Here is a 16838-nt window from a genome sequence, read left to right on the forward strand (position 1 = left end):
AGAGGTTAGGTAGGCGCAGGAGGACCTTCTACCTCACCAAGAAAGCTTGAAAAGCAACATGCACATCAGAGACATTTGGTACAAAGTTTATAACACACCCTCCCATGAGACAGTAACTTAAAGTGTTTTGAAACAATCAGGAAGGGCAGATCCAGGAGGACCTACTTCCAATGCCTGGCTACACATTTGGTCCACATGGTTAGAGTGGGGACAGGACAGCACATCAAGCCTGAGGGAGGGGCTTGGAGGCCCCGAGCAGTAATCTTCCACAGGCTTGAGGAAAGTTTTCAGACCAAAAGAAACATGTGACGTTCCAGGGCCGTCAGGAAGGGTGCAGACTTCATGAACAGTCTCAGGCCAACCATTCCCGAGGCCATGCTGGGATGGCCCTTCTCGAAAACCAGTTGGTGACCAGAGAAGCCCTCCGAGCAAGACCACATCTTTTGAGGCCATGCGATAGTCAAGGAATGCTGACGATGGGCCCTGCCCACACTCAGGGCCAGACAGGCACCCAAGACCCTGGTCCACAGTCACCAGCCAGGACCCCGGGACAGCTCCAAAGCCAGGAGTGCCTAATCAGGGGTATGGGGCCAACACATGGCTGGCCCACGGGTGACTTTCCAGCTTCCATAGCAGCTAGGGTTGGTCATCAAGGGTCACCGTCAGCGACAGACTGGGTTTGCGCTCTCGCTCTTCACACTCCTGGCAGGGCTGGGCGGCCAGGATTTGAAGAAATCTGAAACGTAGTGGACCTGGGGAGGGGGAAAGGCAGTGAATAGGACTGGAAGAAAAAGAACTTCTTCTGGGGGCCCCAAGGGAGAAGTTGAGGGGGGTAGTCATGTGGATGGGTGGGGCCAGCAGTGAGGGGCTGTTTGATGCTAATTCCACTCCTCAGAGTGACTGCAGATGAGGAGTGGCCTTGTGAACCTTCTCCCCACCTTAACTTTTCAAATAAAGGCTTGAGCCAATGATTGGTCAGGAGGAAGTGAGAGGAGCTGAGAGTCTAGGCGAGGAGCCACGGGGGATAAATAGGAGGGGAGGGGCTACGGAGGATAAATAGGAGGGGTGGGGCTACTGGGATCTACAGCTAGGCTGCAGAGAGAAGCTGGCAGCCTGGAGAAACTGCAAGTTACATGGACTAATATATATGGGAATAGCAGATCTGCCCAATCTAGGCTTGTAGCTTGTTTTGTTAAGCTATTGACATTTCTTTTACCTGGGAATTGGGTTGGAAACAAAAGTAGCGACAAGGGGCAAGCTCTTGGAGACAAAACAGCAGGCAGAGGTCGCGGGGCATCTGAGGTGGGCAGAGCAGATCCTGTAGGTCAGGCAAGCAGCACTCACCGTGAGGCAGGCCACCAGGGCTCCCTGCAGGAGGCCGACGAGGATGTCACTCCAGTGGTGCTTGTGGTCAGACACTCAGGTATAGCCCACATAGATGGCAAAAGCCACCAAGAAGAACTGAACGGTTGGTCTCAGCAGCCGAGCCCACTTCCAGCAGAGCCGGGCCTGCAAGTACAGCTATCAGGACATCAGCATGCTGTCAGCTGGGCCCACGAGTGTCCACAGCCTGCCCAGCCTGGGTCAAGAGTCGCAAGGCCTCCCACCCTTAGTGCCTCCTCCACACACACCATTGTGCAGAAGGGAAGACCAAGGCCCAGGGAAGGCGTGGCCCCTTAAGGTCCCCCGGGAAGGAGATGGGTACTCACCACCAGGAACAACATGCAGTACATGCCAAAGGAGGAGTGGCCAGAGTAGAGGGACAGCCTGGGAGAAAGGACAGCCACTCAGGTCAGGGAGACCCAGAGGCAGAGCTGCAAGCTCCTTGGGGAGCTGGCAGCCATGGAGGTGTACAACTCAAAACTCAGGCAAACAGGGCCAGAGACGTGGCTCAGCAGTTAAGAGCCCTGACTGCTTCTGCAGAGGACCCAAGTTCAGTTCCTGGCGCCCATATCCTACTCTTCACAACTCCCTATAACTTCGACTCCAGGAAATATGATGCCTTTGGCCTCTGACGGTACCTGTAGTCATAGACACATGCACACACACACACACACACACACACACACACACACACACTTTTTTTTGGTTTTTTTCAAGACAGGATTTCTCTGTGTAGCCTTGACTGTTCTGGAACTCACTCTGTAGACCAGGCTGGCTTCTAACTCAGAAATCCACCTGCCTCTGCCCCCCACGCACTGGGCTTAAAGGTGTGCCCCACCACTGCCAAGCTCACACACACACACACACACACACACACACACTTAAAAGTAATAAAAATAAATTGTCTTTAGGACTTATTTTTATTCTGTGTGTATGGGTGTTTTGACACATCTCTGTGTACCACATGCATGCAATGCCTGCAGAAGCCAGAAGGAGGCATCAGATCCCCTGGACCTGAAGTTGCAAACTGTTGTGTGTGGACTACCTTGTGGGTTTTCAGAATCTAACACAGATCCCCTAGAATAAAAATAAAAATTTAACCCGAGGGGAACTGGAGAGATGGTGTAACTGTTAAGAGCACTGGCTGCTCTTCCAAAGGACCTCAGTTCAATTTCCAGCACCCACACGGAGGCTCACAACCATCTGTAAACCCAGTTCTCAATTCTGGCCTCCACGATTACCGTCCATGCATGTGGTATACGGAAATATGCAGGCGAACCACCCATACACATAAAATAAAACTAAAATTGAGAAACAAAATTTAACCTGAAGGAAGGCTTGCACACGGGACACTCCCTCAGGAGGCCCTGGAGCAACCGTCTCCCCTCCTGACCCTCAGCTCACCAACTCCAACCCCTGCCTGCTCCTGGAGCAGCCACGGCCAGCATAAGCACACGGTCAGGCTCCCAATACTGCAGTCACAACCACTGCTGTGACAGCTGGCGGTCTGGGTTGCTGGCCATCACCTCATCTTACAAAGATATTAGTCACTGCTCAAGCGGCAGCCAAGACCTATGCTTTGGAGACTCTGAGGAGTCATTCCCCAAACCGGGCACCCCCAGAGCTGCTCTCCAACCTTAGCAGATACAATAAGGCTAAGGCAGAGTCCCCAGTCCCACCCTAGCACCCAGAAAACAAAAGTGAAATGTATGTCCAATCCTGTGGACCTCTATGCAGACTGCAGACCTCATTCTAACAGGGCCACCCTCAGTTCCCTCATGTGAGCCAAGAAATAGACAATGACCTCAGTATCCACTGTCCCTGTGACTCGGTGTCGAGTCACAGCTGTGGGTTTGATCCTAAGTACAGTCACAAACAGACACAGACAAGAGTCACGGTTTTGCAACAACAAAAAATATCCAAGGCGTGAACATACATAACACAGCTAATAACTAGAAGCTGCCTAAGGAGCTGGGGAGACGGTCAGCCATGAAGGTGCTGCTGTGCAAGGCAGAGGACCTGAGCCACCCTAATAATCACAACAAAGGAGGCAGTGCATTCCTTAACCCAGGACTGCAGCTTGCTGGCCAGTCCAACAGGACTGCACAGCTCCAGGTTGAGTGAGAGTCCTTGCCTCAACCTTTAAGGTGATGAGGGACTGGAGAGTGGACTCTGGGGTTGGGAGCGCTCAGTGCACTTGCAGAGGATGAGGGTTCAGATCCCAGCACCCACACAGCAGCTCACAGCAGCAGCTTCTAACTCCAGTTCAAGGGGATCTGGTGCCCTCTTCTGACCCCCATAGACTCTGGCAGCTTCGGCAGTGACATGGGCAGCTCCTCAAGGAGGTTGCCACTGAGGTTGAGCACCTGCAAGCTTCAGCAGAGCAGTGACTGGGCCAGGCAGGCCCTTGGGCAGGGAGCCTGGGCCGCCCAGCTGGTTGTTCCTCTCCAGCAGCATGCGCGGGCCGCTCAGTGTCAGCAGCTCAGGTCCCAGAACTGCGAGGTCATTGCCACTCATGTCCAGGAGCCAGAGGAGGAAGCCACCACCCAGCGCTCCCATGGCAGCAACTGGCAGCAGCAGCCACAGCAGCGCCTCCTGCGAGCCAGGCCACTCCTCGGTGGTGCCTCCAGCTCAGACTCCAGGGCCTCCGCCCCACACGCTGTGGATGGACCAGTTGAGTTTGGCCTCCCGAGCCAGGTCTCCTCCATCCAGCGGGATCCTAGGATGCCTGATGAGGCAGTGCATCCCGGAACCTGAAGGGTTTGTTCCACCCCATCAGAAGTGGTGCAGCATGGCCCTGCCCAGGCACTCACCTCTGATGCCAGCCGAGTCAATCCTCAACCTTCTTCTTTACTCTTTGGCTAATATCCACTTACAAGTAAGAATATACAGTTGTAGATTTGGTTTATTGCTAATATTATCTTAATGGGGTAGCCAAATTATAGGAGAATTTGCATGTCTAAGTGTGAGACACTGTCCTTCCTCCCAGAATGTGCTAAATGCTAAATAAATTTGCTGATAGCAAATGACTGGACAGAGAGACAGAGGTGGGACTTTCGATTTCTCAGACAGTAGATCATGAAAGAACGAAGTTTTAGAATTACCATGCTGGGAAATCAGTGGATGGAAAGGTCTCCCATTCTCATGGATTGGTAGGTTTAATACAGTAAAAATGGGCATCTTACTAAAAGAAATCTACTAATTCAATACAATCCCCATCAAAATAGCAACACAATAATTTACTGACATGGAAAGAGCAATTCTCAGTTTCACATGGAAAAACAAAATACCAGGATGAAAGAAAAAATTCTGAACAAGACTTCTGGAAGAATCACCATCCCTGACCTCAAGCTGTACTACAGAGCAACAGTGATATAAATTGCATGATAGTGGACACGGACAGTCAGGTTAATCAACCGAATACAATCAAAGACACAGACTTGTCTTTTGATAAAGAAGCCAAAACCATACAACCAAAATTATAGCATCTTCAAATCAGACTGGCACTTAGCACCTCATTTTAAAACAGCAGTCGATTAAGTAAGAGATTGCTTGCTGGAACCCTTCCCCTCGTGTCCAGATGCCTCTTGCTTGTTTGTCTGGGGGGGGGGGCATTTGGAGCAATAAACTTCTATTGAACCAGAAGAAGAGAGTCAAATTTGCAGAAGAATGTTTTTACATAAGTAAATATGGATAAACTCACATAAAATTATATATGGATTCATGCTTACACATTCATATATCTCCATTAAAACCAGTGGAGCCAAACTACATCCTTATCTCATAATTACACACACACACACACACACACACACACACACACACACACACATCTATACTTACAAATGCATTTGGACCAAAAGATCAAGCACCAGCGCAGAATGAACTCATTCATTCTGGATGAAAAATGAGCTCCAATCTTTATTGCATAGAGAAAGAAAAGCTTCTTCAAGTTTGTTGCTAAATGAATTTAAGCCAAGTCCATAGCAGAACGCTTTGTCCTCTTTAGTAAGACTAAGCTTGCCTTGCTATCAAGAAAATACCTGTTCTGTCCTGTGGTAAGGAGGGTCCTACCTGCTCCTTCCACTCTCTCTGTAGTTTCTTCTTTTTGTCTCTTTCTCTCTGCATTGTGCATATTGCTGTTATTTTATAAAGTTGCCTTATATTTAAGATATTAAACTCTGCATTCTCCTTCTAATCTTGCTCCCTCCTCCTGCTCTGATGTAACAATGCTCTTACTTTCAATGTGTTTGTTACTTTTTATTTCACTCACTTTTTTATTAGATATTTTCTTTATTCATATTTCAAATGTTATCCCCTCTCCTCATTTCCCCTCCAAGCCCCTATCCCATCCCTCCTCCACCTGCTTACTACCCCACCCACACCCGCTTCCCTATCCTGGCGTTCCCTGTCACTGGGACGTGGACCCTTCACAGGACCCAGGGTCTCTCCTCTCAATGAGGTCTGACAGGGCCATCCCCTTCAACATATGTGGCTGGAGCCATGGGTTCCTCCATGTGTTCTCTTTGGTTGGTGGTTTAGTCCCTGGGGGTTCTGGGGTGCTGGTTGGTTCATATTTTTGTTCCTCCTACGAGGCTGCAAGATCCTTCAGCTCCCTGGGTCCTTTCTCTAGCTCCTCCATTGGGGACCCTGTGCTTCGTTCATTAGTTGGCTGTGAGTATCCACTTCTGTATTTGTCAGGCACCAACAGAGCCTCTCAGGAGACAGCCATATCATCTTCCTCTCAGGAAGCACTTGCTGATATCCACAATATTGTCTGGGTTTGGTGACTGTATGAGGGATGGATCCCCAGGTGGGGCAGTCTCTGGATGGCCTTCCCTTCAGTCTCTGCTCCACATTTTGTCTCTGCATCTCCTCCTGTGGGTATTTAGTTCCCCCTTCTAAGAAGCACTGAAGTCTTCCTTCTTCTTAAACTTCATTTGGTCTATGAATTCTATCTTGGGTGTTCCAAGCTTCTGGGCTAATATCCACTTTTTAGTGAGTGCATGCCATGTGTGTTCTTTTGTGACTGGGTTACCTCACTCAGGATGATATTTTCTAGTTCCACCCATTTGCCTGAGAGTTCCATGAATTTGTTGTTTTTAATAACTGAGTAGTACTCCCTTAGGCAAATATCAATTACAAATAGTGATATTTTGATTTCTTCCATTCCAATTTGTTTGTATTTTATCTTCTTCTGTTGTCTAATTGCTTTTGTTAGGTCTTTGTGTACTATATTGAACAGGTAGGGAGAGAATGGACAGCCTTGTCCAGTTCTTGATTTTAGAGGGATTGCTTCAAGTTTCTCTCCATTTAGTTTGATGTTGGCTACTGCTTTGCTGTGTATTGCTTTTCTATTATCAGGTATGGTCCTTGAATTTCTGATCTTTCCAAGACTTTTATCATAAAGGGTATTGGATTTTGTCAAATATGTTCTCTGCATCTAATGAAATGGTCATGTGATTTTTTTCTTTGAGTTTTTTTATATAGTGAATTACGTGTATCATGAAGGGGTGATGGATTTTTGTCAAATACTTTCTCAGCATCTAATGAAGCGATAGTGTGTTTTTTTTTTTCCTTTGAGTTCCTTCATATAGTGGATTACATTAATAGATTTCTGTGTATTGAACCATCCCTGCATCCCTGTGATGAAGCCTACTTGATCATGGTGGATGATTGCTTTGATCATGGATGATTGGTAGGTAGATATTGCTTAAATTTGCTTTAGTCATGGAATGTTTTGTTTTCTTCATCTATGATGATTGAGAGCTTTGAAGTCGACTGAAGCCTGAGTTGACGTTTTTTGTTCTCTTAAGGTCTGCATGATCTCTATCCAGGCTCTTTTGGCTTTCATAGACTTTTGAGAAGCCTGGTGTAATTCTATAGGTCCGCAATTTTATATTACTTGCCCTTTTTCTCTTACAACTTTTAGTAATTTCTTTGTTGTATACATTTAGTATGTTGACTATTATGTGATGAGAGGATTTTTCTTTTCTGGTCCAATCTATTTGGCTTTTTGTACATTGATGGCCATCTCTCGCTTTAGGTTGGGGAAATCTTCTTCTATGATTTTGCTTAAGACATTTTTCTGGTCCTTGGAGTTGAGAATCTTTACTCTATTCTTTTCCTATTATGTTTTTAATATAATTTTTAAAATTAATTACTTTTATACACTCCATATTTTATTCTCCACCCTGCCAACCCCTGTCTACCCTCCAACTGTTCCACATGCCATACCACTTCCCCTCCCCCTGTCTCCACGTGGATATCACTAAACCCCACCCCACCTGACCTCCAAACTTCCTGGGGCCTCCAGTCTCTTGAGAGTTAGGTGTATCACCTCTGACTGAACACAGACCTGACAGTCCTTTATTGTATGTGTGCTAGGGGCCTCATATCAGCTGTCATATGCTGTCTGTTTGGTGGTCCAGTGTTTGAGACATTCCGGGAGTCCAGATTAATTGAGACTGCTGGACCTCCTACAAGGTTGCCCTCAGCTTCATTCAGCCTTCCCTAATTCAACAGCAGGGGTCAGCTGTTTCTGTTCATTGGTTGGGTGCAATTATCTGCATCTGTCTCTTTCAGATGTTTGTTGAGTCTCCCAGAGTGTTGTCATGCTAGGTCCCTTTTTGTGAGCGCTCTATAGCATCAGTAATAGTGCCAGGCCTTGGGACCTTCCCTTGCACTGGATCCCACTTTGAATCTGTCGCTGGGCCTTCTTTACCTCAGGCTCCTCTCAATTTCCATTCCAGTATTCTTTCAGACAGGAACACAATTATGGGTCAGAGTTATGACTGTGGGATGGTCCCCTCTCACTCATTTGAAGTCCTGTCTTACTGCTGGAGGTAGGCTCTATAAGTTCCCTCTCCCTACTGTCAGGCATTTTGTCTAGGGTCCCTTCCTTTTAGTCCTGTGAGTATCTCAACTCCCAGGTCTCTGGTGCATCCTGGAGGGTCCCCCCAACCTATCTTCTAAGGTTGCCTATCCATTCTTTTTGCTGGCTCTCAGGGCTTCAATCCTTTTCCCTCCACAAATGTCAGATCAGGTTCTACTCTCTCCCCTCTCCCTCTTCTTCCCTGCCATGTCTACTTTCCTTCCCAGGTCCCTCCCTCCCTCTTCACTTGTGATTGCTGTCTTCTCTCTTGCAAGTGAAACTGAGGCGTCCTCACTTGGCACTTCAGCCTGTTGACCTTTTTGAGTTCTATGGACTGTATCTCAGGTATTCTGTCTTTTGTTTGTTTGTTTGTTTGTTTGCTTGTTTGTTTGGTTTTTTTGCTAATATCTACTTATTACTGAGTATATACCATACATTTCCTTTGGGGTCTGGTCTGACCTACTTCACTCATCATGATATTTTCTAAATCTATTCAATTGCCTGCAAAGCTCAGGTTGTCCTTGTTATTAACAGCTGAGTAGTATTCCATTGTGTAAATGAACCACATTTCCTGAATCCATTCTTCTGTCGTGGGATATCTAGGTTGTTTGCAGCTTCTGGATATCACAAATAAGGCTGCTATGAACACAGTGGAACACGTACCCCTGTGGCATGGTAGGGCATCTTTTGAGTATATTTCCAAGTGTGGTATAGCTGGGTCTTCAGAAATATCTATTTTTAATTTTCTGAAGAAACTCCAGATTGATTTCCAGAGTGGTTGTACCAATTTGCAATTCCACCAGCAATGGAGGAGTATTCCTCTTTTTCCACATCCTCTCCAACATGTGTTTTCACCTGAGGTTTTGATCTTAGCCATTCTGATTGGTGTAAGTTGGAATCTCAGGGTCATTTTGATTTGCATTTCCCTGATCAGGAAGGACTTTGAACATTTTTTTAGGTGCTTCACAGCCATTTGATTCCTCAGTTGTGAAATCTTGGTTTAGTTCTATACATTTTTGGTTTGGGTTTGTGTGTGTGTGTGTGTGTGTGTGTGTGTGTGTGTATGTGTGTTAGCTTCTTGAGTTCTTAATAAATTTGGATATTAGCCCTCTATTGAATGTGATGTTAGTCAGGATTTTTTCCCATTCTGTAGGTTGCCAATTTGTCATATTGATTATGTCCTTTGCCTTACAAACGCTTTCCAGTTTCATGAGATCCCATTTATCAATTCTTGATGATAGAGAATGAGCCCTTGAACTTCTGTTTAGGAAGTTTTCCCCTTTGCCAGTGGGTTCAAGGCTCTTTCCCACTTTCTTGTCTATTATATTTAGTGTATCTGGTTTTATGTTGAGGTCCTTGATGCACTTGGACTTGAGCTTTGCACAAGGTGACAAATATGGATCTATTTTCATTTTTCTACATACAGATAGCCAATTAGACCAGCACCATTTATTGAAGATGCTTTCTTTTTTCCATTGTATATTTTCAGCTTCTTTTTCAAAGATCAAGTGTCCATAAGTGTGTGGTTTTATTTCTGGGTCTTCAATTCTATTCCATTGATCAGCATGTCTGTCTCTGTACCAACACCATGCAGCTTTTATGACTATTGCTCTGTAGTAAAGCTCGAAGTCAGGGATGGTGATTCCCCAGCCATTCTGTTATTGTTAAGAACTGTTTTGATATCTTTACTCCTGTGACTGTGTAGAGGTGTAGACAGGTACATGGGGATCACCTGAGTAGAAGAGCACTTGGGACACACCCCACCATGGCTCCACCTACACTCAGGAGCTTGGCAGCACCACAGACAGCTGGGCACCTACCTTGCCAGGGGTCATCTACCCTGCAGAGAGGCGGTTAGAGGGAGTCCCGCCTTTAGAGATTAGGTGCCACTATTTTTCTTCCTGTGACTCTGTAGAGGTGCAGACAAGTATGCAAAGATCACCTGAGTAGATGAGGACTTGAGACACGGCCCACCCAGGGTCCCACCTGCACCCAGGTGCTGGGCAGCACCACCACAGCCATCTGTGTACCTAATCTGCTAGGGGATATCTGCTCTGCATTGAGTCCCACAATTAGAGGTAAGGCCAACATCTTCTGTCCTGTGACTGAGCAGGCTGTTGCAGCCAGGAACACAGAGAACACCTCAGTGTAAGGTCATTTGGGACTTGGTCTGCCAGGACCCAACTTGCACCCAGGAGCTGGGAAGCCCCACAGCAATCTGTGCCAGGGGAAAGCCGGTCACCCAGGGGTGCTATGATAGGCTTGCAGGCACACAGGAGGTACAAGCACCGGCCAGTGACAGCAGGACCAACTAACACCAGAGATAACCAGATGGCAAAAGGCAAAGGTAAGAATGTTACTAACAGAAATCAAGGCAATATGGAGGCCTTCAAGAAGGACATAAATAACTCCCTAAAAGAAACACAGGAGAACACAAGTAAACAGGGAGAAATACTTGAAGAACTAAGGGAAAACACAACAAAACAGGTGAAGGAATTGAACAATGCCATACAGGATCTAAAAATGAAGGTAGAAACAATAAAGAAATCACAAAGGAAAACAACTCAGGACATAGAACACCTAGGAAAGAAGTCAGGAGTCACGGATCCAAGCATCAACAACAGAATACAAGAGAGAGAAGAGAGAATCTCAGATGTAGAAGATACCAAAGAAAGCATTGACACAACAGTCAATGAAAATGCAAAATGCAAAAAGCTCCCGACCCAAAACATCCAGGAAATTCAGGACAAAATGACAAGACCAAACCTAAGGATTATAGGTATAGAAGAGAGTGAAGATTTCCAACTTAAAGGGCCAGCAAATGTCTTCAATAAAGTTATAGAAGAAAATGTCCCTAACCTAAAGAAAGAGATGCCCATGAACATACAAGAAGCCTACAGAACTCTAAATAGATTTTTACCGGAAAAGAAATTCCTCCCCTCACATAATAATTAAAACACCAAATGTACTAAACAAAGAAAGAATATTGAAAGCAGTAAGGGAAAAAGGTCAAGTAACATATAAAGGTTACCCTATCAGAATTACACTGAATTTCTCACCAGAGACTATGAAAGTCAGAAGAGCCTGGGCAGGTGTCATAGAGACCCTCAGGGAACACAAATGCCAACCCAGACTGCTATATACAGCAAATATCTCAATTACCATAGAGGGAGAAACCAAGGTATTTCATGACAAAAAAAAATTTACGAAATATCTTTCCACAAATCCAGCCTTTCAAAGGATAATGAATGGAAAACATCAACAAAAGGAGGGAAAATACACACTAGAAAAAGCAAGAAATTAATCTTCCTTCAACAAACCCAAAAGAAGATAATCATACAAATATAAAAATTACATCAAAAATAGCCGGAAGCAACATTCACTATTCCTTAATATCTCTTAACATCAATGGACTCAATTCCCCAATAAAAAAGACATAGCCTAACAGACTCAGTGTCAAAGACAAACACTACCTCAGAGTAAAAGGCTGGAAAACAGCTACAGACTCATTCTGACAGAAGAAAACTTCCTAAGCAGAACACCAATGGCTCAGGTTCTGAGATCAATGATTGATTAAGGGAACTTCATGAAACTGCAAAGCTTTTGTAAGGCAAAGGACACTGTCAGCAAGACAAAACAGTAGCCTACAGATTGGGAAAGGACCTTCACCAACCTTGTATCTGACAGCGATGTCGTGCTCAAGAAGTTAAATAGCAACAACCCAAATTAACCCAGTTAATAAATGGGGCACAAAGCTAAACAGAGATTTCTCAACATAGAAATCTCAAATGGCTGAGCAGCTCATAAGGAAATGTTCAAAGTCCTTACTCACCAGGGAAATCTCAGCATAACTGAGATTCCATCTTACATGGGTAAGGATGGCTAAGATAAAAAACTCAAGTGGCAGCACATGCTGGTGAGGATGTGGAGCAAGGGGACTTCTCCTCCATTACTGCTGGGATTGCAGATTTGTACAAGCACTGTGGAAATCAAGTTGGCAGTTTTTCTGAAAACTGAGAATAGTCCTATTCAAGACCCAGCTATGCCACTCCTGGGCATATACACAAGAGATGCTCCCCATCCCACGAGACACTTGATAATCCTCTTCATAGCAGTTGTACATGTCTGAGCCAGAAATTGGAAACGACCTAGATGTTTCTCCAATAAAGAATGGATAAAGAAAATGTTTCACATGTTTGCATGGTATGTACTCACCTGTAAGTTGAGATTAGACATAAGCAACAGGATACTCCTGCTACATTCCACAACCCTAAAGAAGCTGCACATGAAGGACGGTACAAGCAAGGATGCTTGAACTTCATGTAGCCGGAGGAATAAAATAGTGATAAGAGGCAGATGGAGGGAGGAAACTGGGAATTAGGTGGGAGAGGAGATAGAAAGGGGAATGGGGAAGGGTCAGGTGCTGGAAGGGACAGAAGGGATGTTTAGATGGCCATTAGAATAAATGGAATTCTGCTTCTCATAGGAGGGTGTATAGGTGACATCTTCAAGAAAAGCCAGAGACCTGGGATAAGGAAGACCCTCAAGAAGCAATGGAGATGTCTTTAGCTGTGACTCCAAGAATTGGGGATACAGAAACTGAAGAGGCCACCTCCTGAAACAAGGAAGCAGGAAGACCAGGGGAGTCATAGGGACACCAACTGTCTTAGTAGGGTTTCTATTCCTGCACAAACATCATGACCAAGAAGAAAGTTGGGGAGTAAAGGGTTTATTGAGCTTACACTTCCACATTGCAGTTCATCACTAAAAGAGTCAGGACTGGAACTGATGCAGAGGCTATGGAGAGATGTTTCTTACTGGCTTGCTTCCCCTGGCTTGCTCAGCCTGCTCTCTTATAGAACCCAAGAATACAACCCAGAGATGGTACCACCCACAAGGGGCCCTCCCCCCTCATCACTAATTGAGAAAATGCCTCACAGTTGGATCTCATGGAGGCACTTCCCCAACTGAAGCTCCTTTCTCTGTGATAACTCAAGCTGACACTCAAAACCAGCCAGTACACCAACCCACCTTAAAATTCCAACCAAAAATTTATCCTGTCTACATAAAAATGCAGCCATGAGGAATGGAGCAGAAACTGAGGGAACCACCAACTAATACCTGCCCCCACTTGAAACTCATCCCAGGGGCAAGCAACAATCCCTGACACTATTAATAATACTCTGTTATGCTTGCAGAAGGGAGTCTAGCATGACTGTCTCCTGTCCTCTGAGAGGCTCCACCCAGCAGATGACTCAGACAGATCCAGACAGCCACAGCCAAACTGGATGGAGCTTGGGGACTCTTATGGAAGAATAGGAAGGATTGTGGGCCCTAAGGGAATGGGATTTCCACAGGAAGACAGACAGAATCTACTAACCTGTATCCTTGGGATTCTCAGGGACTGAACCACCAACTAAAGAACACACAGGGGTAGACCTAGCCCTCCCCATACATATATAACAAATATGCAGCTTGCTCTGCATGCAGGTCCCGAACAACTAGAGCAGGAACTATCTTTCCTAAGAGCTGTTGCCTAGATATGGGATATTCTCTCTGGGCTGCGTTTTCTGGCCACAGTAGGAGAGGATGCACTTAGTATAACAAAGACTTGATGTGCCAGGGTGGGGGTGTAACCAGAGTTGGCCCCCACTGGCTCAGAAACGAAAGAAGGATGGGGCCAGGAAAAGAGCAGTAAATGGTATGTAAAGTGAATAAGTAAAAAGAAATATTAAATAAAAAATTATTAAAAAACATTTTTTTTTTTGCTGGTGCAATTACCTCACAACATGAAGTCATGTGTGCATCCTTGATTTTGTTTATTTGATCTTTTATGGGTCAGGACCAAATTGATCCTCTTATTATGGCTCTGTAATACATCTTAAGATATGGAATGTATTGCCCACAATATTTTCCCTTTTGCTTCTGATGCTATTGGCACCCCGGGGTCTTTTGTGGTTCCATATGAAGGTAAGGTTCACTTTTTTCTATTGAAATGAAGAATGAGATGAGGATTTTCGGGAGGGGGTGTTGAATCAAATCTATAAAAAGTTTTGGTATAATACTCATTTTACCAATCCAGGAGTAATACATTGTCTTTATCTCTTTCTTCAGAGGTTGAAAGCTTCCCTTGTAGATTCCCATCACTTCTTTATTGTTTATTTCCAGGCACTTTATTTTCTTTGAGTCTGGTGGAGTGGAGTATGCTCATAATCTTTCTCATTTTTTAATGTTTGATGTATAGAAAAACTATTGATTTATGCATATTGAATCTCTATGCTGCCACATTGCTGAAATTGTCATTTCTAGAAGGTTTTTGTTCAGATTCCTGGGATCTCTAATATCTAGTACCTTGTCCACTGTACACTGGGATAGCTGGATATCTTCCTTCCTGATTGTGTGCCTCTAATTTCCTTCCCTTGCTTATTACCTCAGCTGCACTTTGAGAACAGTGAAGATAGCAAGTGCTATTTACAATGTTTGGGAGCTCCAGATGTCGCTGTCCCATTACTGAATTCAGAGGGGTTGATTGATTTAATCTTTAATCCATATCAGATCATGTTGGCTGAGGGTTACTCACATATATCGTTTCACTAGGCTGAAGTATTGTCCCTGTGGTTCTACATTCTCCTAAGACTTTTATCATGAGGGCATAACGTATTTATCAAATAAATTTTCTGCATCTAGCTCTCTTGAATACTTTACATGACTGTAGGAATATGTCTGAGACTTAAGGGGAGTTACAGGGAATTAAATTTCTCAAAAGTTGAGATCAAGTAAACAAACTTTAACTCTTTAAATTTTCCTGTTGACTCTTCCGTCATGATAGTAACAAGTTCCAATTGGCCACATTAGGTTTTTATCCATGCTGACGTCCGATCTGAAGTACTGGTTTCAGTCAATATCTACTAGTTCCACTTCAAAAGTGAGCTTGGAGTTTGGTGGAATTCTGGCATCGGGCTGTCCTTTCTTTCTGTAGGCCCATTCTGGTTCAATCTCCAGTCGAGCCTTTTCTTCTTTATTCATAGTCAAGAGTGCTCCATCCCATCTTCTGTTAACCTTGCCTACTCCAACCTTAAATCTTAAAAGGCTTGACATTTTTCTTCTTTGACCTTGTTTGAATATTAGGATCAAAAACAGTTCCATCTGGGAGTGTCCCCATTTACCAGCAGTGAACAACATCTCGCTTTTTAGGAATGTTGGTTTTTATGTCCATTTTTTTTAGAAGATTTTGTATATTTTGGTGGACCCTCGAGAGTCTCCTCAGACTTGGAATCTTTGGGTTTATCGTCACCAAGCTTCACGTTTCTCACCTGTTCAGACACTTTACTTCCGGTTTCAGCAATCTTGAGACACTTTCAAAAAGATGGTTATAGCACTAGCCAAATGGTCCTCATTAGCAGTCTTAGTTACATTTTTTTATGTTTCCGGGTAATTTATGCTCTGTGAGAAACGAATCTGAACCGGGATCCTGCAGAAACTTGATGATGTCCTTCCTTCTTGGGCAGCTGCTCCCTGCTCCACAGTCCATGCACGCTGCGGAACAGCCTCGGCCATCTTCCCCCGCTGCTGCTGCTGCACTGTTTGCAGGTGTGTTGTGGAATATTTTTTAGTATTGTATCTTCTTTCTTAATATCCTCCTTTTCATTTTTTTCTTTCCTCCTCCTCCTCCCCCTTCCTCTTCCTCCTCCTCTTCCTCCTCCTCCCCTTCCTCCTCCCCTTCCTCCTTCCCTTCCTCCTCCCCTTCCTCCTCCTCCTCTTCCTCCTCCTCCTCTTCTTCCTCCACTTCCTCCTCTTCCCCCCTCCTCCAATCACATTGGGCCTAATGGCGGCTTCCCTGAGCACTGTATAAAGGCCTGCTGGGTGGGTTGCACTTGGTCGTTCTCTCTCCATGTGCAGGGTGACCCAACATGTTAGAATGACAAATTCCTCTTGTTTTTTACATCGATTCCTGACTCTGAGTTGTTCATTCAGGAGATCCTGGTAAGCTAAGGCTCACCAGAGACTTACAGAACAACTAAGTTTGAATTTTTTTCCTCAAATTTTCAGGTTTCATTAAATTAAAATATTTGTTTTACTGATTTCTTTTATTAATGTTAGCACTTATAGGTATCTATTTACCTCATAGGACTACTTTAAGTATGTGACACTGATTATGTAATGTTGGAATTTTACGCTTTCACATTTTGAAAATCTTTTTCTTCATTAACATAATTATTCAGTAATGCTTTTTTTTTATTTCCAGGAGTTTGTAAATTTCTTAGGGATTTATTTGTTGTTAGTTGTAAGCTTTATTACATTCTGCTCAGATTGTAGTGCCTGAGTTGTTATCGTTCCCTGTCCCCATTCCTGTGAGGTTACAGCTGAGAAGCCGCCAAGGCCACTGCATGTCCTTTTCTGCCTCAGCCTATGACAACCGTGAGGTACATCAGCCTGTGACAACCGCGAGGTGCCTCAGCCTGTGACCACCGTGAGGTACATCAGCAGGAGCCACCACTGCGGTGCACTTACTCTCCACCCTCTTCCTGCCATCAACATGAGGTGCCACAACAGGGGCTGCCATGGGGCAGTGTCCTTTCCA

At 44.8% G+C, this 16838-nt stretch overlaps 3 pseudogenes; all 3 read right to left on the reverse strand.

The window, feature by feature from the left end:
- Nucleotides 1-4091, reverse strand: part of LOC127670637 (leucine-rich repeat-containing protein 58-like) — a 57685-nt pseudogene extending 53594 nt beyond the window's left edge.
- LOC127671270 (phospholipid phosphatase 2-like) lies at nucleotides 637-2635 on the reverse strand (annotated as a pseudogene).
- Nucleotides 4092-15137: 11046 nt separating the features above from the next.
- On the reverse strand, nucleotides 15138-15814 carry LOC127671110 (peptidyl-prolyl cis-trans isomerase FKBP3-like; annotated as a pseudogene).
- Nucleotides 15815-16838: the final 1024 nt, after the last annotated feature.

The sequence above is a fragment of the Apodemus sylvaticus genome, chromosome 20, assembly GCF_947179515.1.
Source record: "Apodemus sylvaticus chromosome 20, mApoSyl1.1, whole genome shotgun sequence".
In the NCBI taxonomy this organism is placed as follows: Eukaryota; Metazoa; Chordata; class Mammalia; order Rodentia; family Muridae; genus Apodemus; species Apodemus sylvaticus.